General features: G+C 55.4%; 2 non-coding genes and 1 pseudogene across 2 annotated transcripts; all 3 read right to left on the reverse strand.

The window, feature by feature from the left end:
- Positions 1-1531, reverse strand: part of LOC124593055 — a 4403-nt pseudogene extending 2872 nt beyond the window's left edge.
- A 188-nt stretch (positions 1532-1719) lies between these two features.
- Positions 1720-1874, reverse strand: LOC124593141. Its single transcript, XR_006977862.1, has one exon. It is a non-coding gene; the product is annotated as a 5.8S ribosomal RNA (ribosomal RNA).
- A 351-nt stretch (positions 1875-2225) lies between these two features.
- Positions 2226-4135, reverse strand: LOC124593017. Its single transcript, XR_006977768.1, has one exon. It is a non-coding gene; the product is annotated as a small subunit ribosomal RNA (ribosomal RNA).
- Between the last annotated feature and the right edge of the window lie 3365 nt (positions 4136-7500).

Genomic DNA, 7500 nt, shown 5'->3' on the forward strand with positions numbered 1-7500 from the left:
TGAGCGTCGATTCGGGCGCCTTAACTCGGCGTTTGGTTCATCCCACAGCGCCAGTTCTGCTTACCAAAAGTGGCCCACTTGGCACTCCGATCCGAGTCGTTTGCTCGCGGCTTCAGCATATCAAGCAAGCCGGAGATCTCACCCATTTAAAGTTTGAGAATAGGTTGAGGTCGTTTCGGCCCCAAGGCCTCTAATCATTCGCTTTACCGGATGAGACTCGTACGAGCACCAGCTATCCTGAGGGAAACTTCGGAGGGAACCAGCTACTAGATGGTTCGATTAGTCTTTCGCCCCTATACCCAGCTCCGACGATCGATTTGCACGTCAGAATCGCTACGGACCTCCATCAGGGTTTCCCCTGACTTCGTCCTGGCCAGGCATAGTTCACCATCTTTCGGGTCCCAACGTGTACGCTCTAGGTGCGCCTCACCTCGCAATGAGGACGAGACGCCCCGGGAGTGCGGAGGCCGCCGCCCCGTGAAGGGCGGGGAAGCCCCATCCTCCCTCGGCCCGCGCAAGGCGAGACCTTCACTTTCATTACGCCTTTAGGTTTCGTACAGCCCAATGACTCGCGCACATGTTAGACTCCTTGGTCCGTGTTTCAAGACGGGTCGTGAAATTGTCCAAAGCTGAAGCGCCGCTGACGGGAGCGATTATTCCGCCCGAGAGCATCCCGAGCCAACAGCGGCGCGGGTCCGGGGCCGGGCCAGGTAGGTCCGTCATCCGGGAAGAACCGCGCGCGCTTGCCGGGAGCCCGAGCGCCCAAAGGGGCGAATCGACTCCTCCAGATATACCGCCGGGCAGCCAGCCAGGACACCGGGGCTCTGCCCAACAGACGCGAACCGAGGCCCGCGGAAGGACAGGCTGCGCACCCGGGCCGTAGGCCGGCACCCAGCGGGTCGCGACGTCCTACTAGGGGAGAAGTGCGGCCCACCGCACACCGGAACGGCCCCACCCCGCGGCGAGTGGAAAGGCAACCGGACACGACCCCGCCGCGGATTGCTCCGCGCGGGCGGCCGGCCCCATCTGCCGAGGGCGGAGGCCTGTGGCCGGATGGGCGTGAATCTCACCCGTTCGACCTTTCGGACTTCTCACGTTTACCCCAGAACGGTTTCACGTACTTTTGAACTCTCTCTTCAAAGTTCTTTTCAACTTTCCCTCACGGTACTTGTTCGCTATCGGTCTCGTGGTCATATTTAGTCTCAGATGGAGTTTACCACCCACTTGGAGCTGCACTCTCAAGCAACCCGACTCGAAGGAGAGGTCCCGCCGACGCTCGCACCGGCCGCTACGGGCCTGGCACCCTCTACGGGCCGTGGCCTCATTCAAGTTGGACTTGGGCTCGGCGCGAGGCGTCGGGGTAGTGGACCCTCCCAAACACCACATGCCACGACAGGCGGCAGCCTGCGGGGTTCGGTGCTGGACTCTTCCCTGTTCGCTCGCCGCTACTGGGGGAATCCTTGTTAGTTTCTTTTCCTCCGCTTAGTAATATGCTTAAATTCAGCGGGTAGTCTCGCCTGCTCTGAGGTCGTTGTACGAGGTGTCGCACGCCACACCGCCAGCCGGCTGTGCACGCTACCGAGTAAGTACCGGTATGCGAACCGCCAGGCGACGGGCGCGCATCGCACGTTTCAGGAGGCGCGGCCGGCCCCACAGGCGGCCGCGACGCTCCCAGGTCTGCGAAGCGGGGCAAACGCCGCGCGCTTCAGTATACGTAGCCGACCCTCAGCCAGACGTGGCCCGGGAACGGAATCCATGGACCGCAATGTGCGTTCGAAACGTCGATGTTCATGTGTCCTGCAGTTCACATGTCGACGCGCAATTTGCTGCGTTCTTCATCGACCCACGAGCCGAGTGATCCACCGTCCTGGGTGATCTTTTCTTAGTTTCCACTGTCTCTTTCAAGACAGTTGCATAGGCGGGACGTAGGCGTGTGGCGGCCCCTGTTCAAGCGTTCTGTGTCCAACGGCCTCACGGCCGATGGGCGTCGTACGGCTCCACACCGGAGCGGACAGGCAGTCGGGCGAAAGTCATTCAAAACCGGCGCCAGGCGCCAGGTGCCGCAGGCCAGCCGCTCCAGCGCTTCAGCGCTCGTACCACACAACATTGGCGTTAGTTTTGAGAAGCACGCGTGGTTCCGCACGCGGCGCACGGCTACTGCGAGCCGTACAGGTAGCGTGTTGCGCGACACGACACGCACATCGAACGACATGCAGTCTAGTCGGTAATGATCCTTCCGCAGGTTCACCTACGGAAACCTTGTTACGACTTTTACTTCCTCTAAATGATCAAGTTTGGTCATCTTTCCGGTAGCATCGGCAACGACAGAGTCAATGCCGCGTACCAGTCCGAAGACCTCACTAAATCATTCAATCGGTAGTAGCGACGGGCGGTGTGTACAAAGGGCAGGGACGTAATCAACGCGAGCTTATGACTCGCGCTTACTGGGAATTCCTCGTTCATGGGGAACAATTGCAAGCCCCAATCCCTAGCACGAAGGAGGTTCAGCGGGTTACCCCGACCTTTCGGCCTAGGAAGACACGCTGATTCCTTCAGTGTAGCGCGCGTGCGGCCCAGAACATCTAAGGGCATCACAGACCTGTTATTGCTCAATCTCGTGCGGCTAGAAGCCGCCTGTCCCTCTAAGAAGAAAAGTAATCGCTGACAGCACGAAGGATGTCACGCGACTAGTTAGCAGGCTAGAGTCTCGTTCGTTATCGGAATTAACCAGACAAATCGCTCCACCAACTAAGAACGGCCATGCACCACCACCCACCGAATCAAGAAAGAGCTATCAATCTGTCAATCCTTCCGGTGTCCGGGCCTGGTGAGGTTTCCCGTGTTGAGTCAAATTAAGCCGCAGGCTCCACTCCTGGTGGTGCCCTTCCGTCAATTCCTTTAAGTTTCAGCTTTGCAACCATACTTCCCCCGGAACCCAAAAGCTTTGGTTTCCCGGAGGCTGCCCGCCGAGTCATCGGAGGAACTGCGGCGGATCGCTGGCTGGCATCGTTTATGGTTAGAACTAGGGCGGTATCTGATCGCCTTCGAACCTCTAACTTTCGTTCTTGATTAATGAAAACATACTTGGCAAATGCTTTCGCTTCTGTTCGTCTTGCGACGATCCAAGAATTTCACCTCTAACGTCGCAATACGAATGCCCCCGCCTGTCCCTATTAATCATTACCTCGGGTTCCGAAAACCAACAAAATAGAACCGAGGTCCTATTCCATTATTCCATGCACACAGTATTCAGGCGGGCTTGCCTGCTTTAAGCACTCTAATTTGTTCAAAGTAAACGTGCCGGCCCACCGAGACACTCACTCAAGAGCACCCTGGTAGGATTGCAACGGGGTCCGCCTCGGGACGCACGAGCACGCACGAGGCGCGTCGCACGCCTTCGGCTCGCCCCACCGGCAGGACGTCCCACGATACATGCCAGTTAAACACCGACGGGCGGTGAACCAACAGCGTGGGACACAAATCCAACTACGAGCTTTTTAACCGCAACAACTTTAATATACGCTATTGGAGCTGGAATTACCGCGGCTGCTGGCACCAGACTTGCCCTCCAATAGATACTCGTTAAAGGATTTAAAGTGTACTCATTCCGATTACGGGGCCTCGGATGAGTCCCGTATCGTTATTTTTCGTCACTACCTCCCCGTGCCGGGAGTGGGTAATTTGCGCGCCTGCTGCCTTCCTTGGATGTGGTAGCCGTTTCTCAGGCTCCCTCTCCGGAATCGAACCCTGATTCCCCGTTACCCGTTACAACCATGGTAGGCGCAGAACCTACCATCGACAGTTGATAAGGCAGACATTTGAAAGATGCGTCGCCGGTACGAGGACCGTGCGATCAGCCCAAAGTTATTCAGAGTCACCAAGGCAAACGGACCGGACGAGCCGACCGATTGGTTTTGATCTAATAAAAGCGTCCCTTCCATCTCTGGTCGGGACTCTGTTTGCATGTATTAGCTCTAGAATTACCACAGTTATCCAAGTAACGTGGGTACGATCTAAGGAACCATAACTGATTTAATGAGCCATTCGCGGTTTCACCTTAATGCGGCTTGTACTGAGACATGCATGGCTTAATCTTTGAGACAAGCATATGACTACTGGCAGGATCAACCAGGGAGCTGCGTCAACTAGAGCTGAGCAGCCGGCCGCCCGGGAGTGTGTCCCGGGGGCCCGCGCGAACACGCAAGCGTCCGCTCAATTATTCTGCAAACAGGAGGAGGCTGAGCTCCCCTGCACAATACACCTCGAAACCCTCTCAGGTCCCGGCGGCGCGCAGCGCCGTCCTAAGTACTTGGTCGGGTTCGAGAGAGGCGCAATCGCCCGGAGTTTGGCGAGTAGACGCTTTAGGTGCGACCACCCGTGCTCCCAACTGAGCTTGCCGCTGCCGACAGAGGCCCGGGAGCGTGCTGTCGTGGCATTGCCGGCGGGAGACAACACGCGCCACCTACGGTGACCGGCAGCTCCAACGCCAGCGCCACAGAAGGACAAAAGCCCCACTTGGGTGCCGAAGCGAACTCTCCCAGCACAGCGCACGCGCCAACACGTCCGCACAGCTGCGATACAAACCACCTGCGAGAACCGCAGAGGCGACCGAGCAGCAGACGGCGTCGCGGCGCCGAGCGCCGGGCGGCGGCGCATCCTCAGCGCACACAGTCCTCAATCGGACCAGCACACTGCAGATGTCCACCGCGCTTCGCACCGGGCCCGCGAGGACCTACTTTGGCCGCACGGCGCCGCGTGCAGGGTGCGCCGGCGCGCAGCTGCGCCGCCTGCCGCCTCCGTCGGCCGGCGCGCCTGCCACTGGCCGCCCCCACCAGCCGGCTGTAGCGCGTGCGCCCACGCACCGCGCGGCCAGCACGCCGGGAGGCCCCCCCTCACCGGCCGGGGACGGTCCCACCCAGCCACCGCCGCGTATCGCTTCACACCCAGATGCCATTCACGTTCGTGGGCATGGTGGGTATCGCTGGAACAACCGGTTGGTAGCTCAACCGATCGTCGCCATCACTGATTCACCTCTAGCGAGAACAACCGCACCACAACGGTTTACCAGTTGTTCATTTGCATAACGTCACCAGCAAACGTAGGCGTCCATCGCCATTTGCAAATTCAACGATTGTTGCATGCCTGTGTCAGGTGTCACGACACACTATGTCTGCCCACATACACGCAACAACATGTGCACGCTTCGCGAACACGTGGAAGGTGGCCCCCGTACGTATGCGATGTCCATTGCGCGAACGACCGTCAACCGGCCTCTGTCGCATGTCGCAGATGTGGAACGCAGTGCACCATGCTATCACGGTGTGTGAGAAGAGACGACTACGTCTGACAACACGCGCCACTACATCAACAGACGGCTCATGCTGATCGCCATCCAGGGCATACCACACTGCAATCCAGCTCTTATAGGGAGACGACACGTAGCTGAGTGCACAACATTTGGACCGCATGGTTCGCCGTTGTTGGCGCAGTCGTTGTACGGTCACATGTACCACGATGTATCATTCAGTACATGAGGACCAATGTGCAGTACAGTGTGTGATTTGGACGTACAACATCAGCGGACAGTTGACACAGGCCGTACCACAGCGTAGGCTAAGTGCTTCGCACATGCGAATGCCAATGAACAACTGCAAATGCCAATGAACAACTGCAAAGGGCATTGAGCATGTACGTCCTGCTGCCATCCACATTACAGTGTATAGCTGCAAGGTGTTTAACATGAAGCGATACACTGGGGACCGGGCAGTGCGAGTAGCAAACTATATTGCGGGGGTTGCAGTTAGGCAACACTACACTAATTTAACGCGTCGTATGACAATTACAGAGCAGGTTAAGGCCCAACGTGTGTTGGGTTAAGGCCCAACGTGTGTTGGGTTAAGGCCCAACGTGTGTTGGGTTAAGGCCCAACGTGTGTTGGGTTAAGGCCCAACGTGTGTTGGGTTAAGGCCCAACGTGTGTTGGGTTAAGGCCCAACGTGTGTTGGGTTAAGGCCCAACGTGTGTTGGGTTAAGGCCCAACGTGTGTTGGGTTAAGGCCCAACGTGTGTTGGGTTAAGGCCCAACGTGTGTTGGGTTAAGGCCCAACGTGTGTTGGGTTAAGGCCCAACGTGTGTTGGGTTAAGGCCCAACGTGTGTTGGGTTAAGGCCCAACGTGTGTTGGGTTACGTTAAGGGGCAATGTGGGTTACGTTAAGGGGCAATGTGGGTTACGTTAAGGGGCAATGTGGGTTACGTTACGGCGCAATATAGGTTACGTTACGGCGCAATATAGGTTACGTTAAGGCGCAATATCGGTTACGTTAAGGCGCAATACAGGTTACGTTAAGGCGCAATACAGGTTACGTTAAGGCGCAATACAGGTTACGTTAAGGCGCAATACAGGTTACGTTAAGGCGCAATACAGGTTACGTTAAGGCGCAATGCAGGTTACGTTAAGGCGCAATGCAGGTTACGTTAAGGCGCAATACAGGTTACGTTAAGGCGCAATACAGGTTACGTTAAGGCGCAATACAGGTTACGTTAAGGCGCAATACAGGTTACGTTAAGGCGCAATACAGGTTACGTTAAGGCGCAATACAGGTTACGTTAAGGCGCAATACAGGTTACGTTAAGGCGCAATACAGGTTACGTTAAGGCGCAATACAGGTTACGTTAAGGCGCAATACAGGTTACGTTAAGGCGCAATACAGGTTACGTTAAGGCGCAATACAGGTTACGTTAAGGCGCAATACAGGTTACGTTAAGGCGCAATACAGGTTACGTTAAGGCGCAATACAGGTTACGTTAAGGCGCAATACAGGTTACGTTAAGGCGCAATACAGGTTACGTTAAGGCGCAATACAGGTTACGTTAAGGCGCAATACAGGTTACGTTAAGGCGCAATACAGGTTAGGTTAAGGCGCAATACAGGTTAGGTTAAGGCGCAATACAGGTTAGGTTAAGGTACGACATAGGTTAGGTTAAGGTACGACATAGGTTAGGTTAAGGTACGACATAGGTTAGGTTAAGGTACGACATAGGTTAGGTTAAGGTACGACATAGGTTAGGTTAAGGTACGACATAGGTTAGGTTAAGGTACGACATAGGTTAGGTTAAGGTACGACATAGGTTAGGTTAAGGTACGACATAGGTTAGGTTAAGGTACGACATAGGTTAGGTTAAGGTACGACATAGGTTAGGTTAAGGTACGACATAGGTTAGGTTAAGGTACGACATAGGTTAGGTTAAGGTACGACATAGGTTAGGTTAAGGTACGACATAGGTTAGGTTAAGGTACGACATAGGTTAGGTTAAGGTACGACATAGGTTAGGTTAAGGTACGACATAGGTTAGGTTAAGGTACGACATAGGTTAGGTTAAGGTACGACATAGGTTAGGTTAAGGTACGACATAGGTTAGGTTAAGGTACGACATAGGTTAGGTTAAGGTACGACATAGGTTAGGTTAAGGTACGACATAGGTTAGGTTAAGGTACGACATAG

This window comes from Schistocerca americana, unplaced genomic scaffold (genome assembly GCF_021461395.2).
Source record: "Schistocerca americana isolate TAMUIC-IGC-003095 unplaced genomic scaffold, iqSchAmer2.1 HiC_scaffold_97, whole genome shotgun sequence".
Lineage (NCBI taxonomy): Eukaryota > Metazoa > Arthropoda > Insecta > Orthoptera > Acrididae > Schistocerca > Schistocerca americana.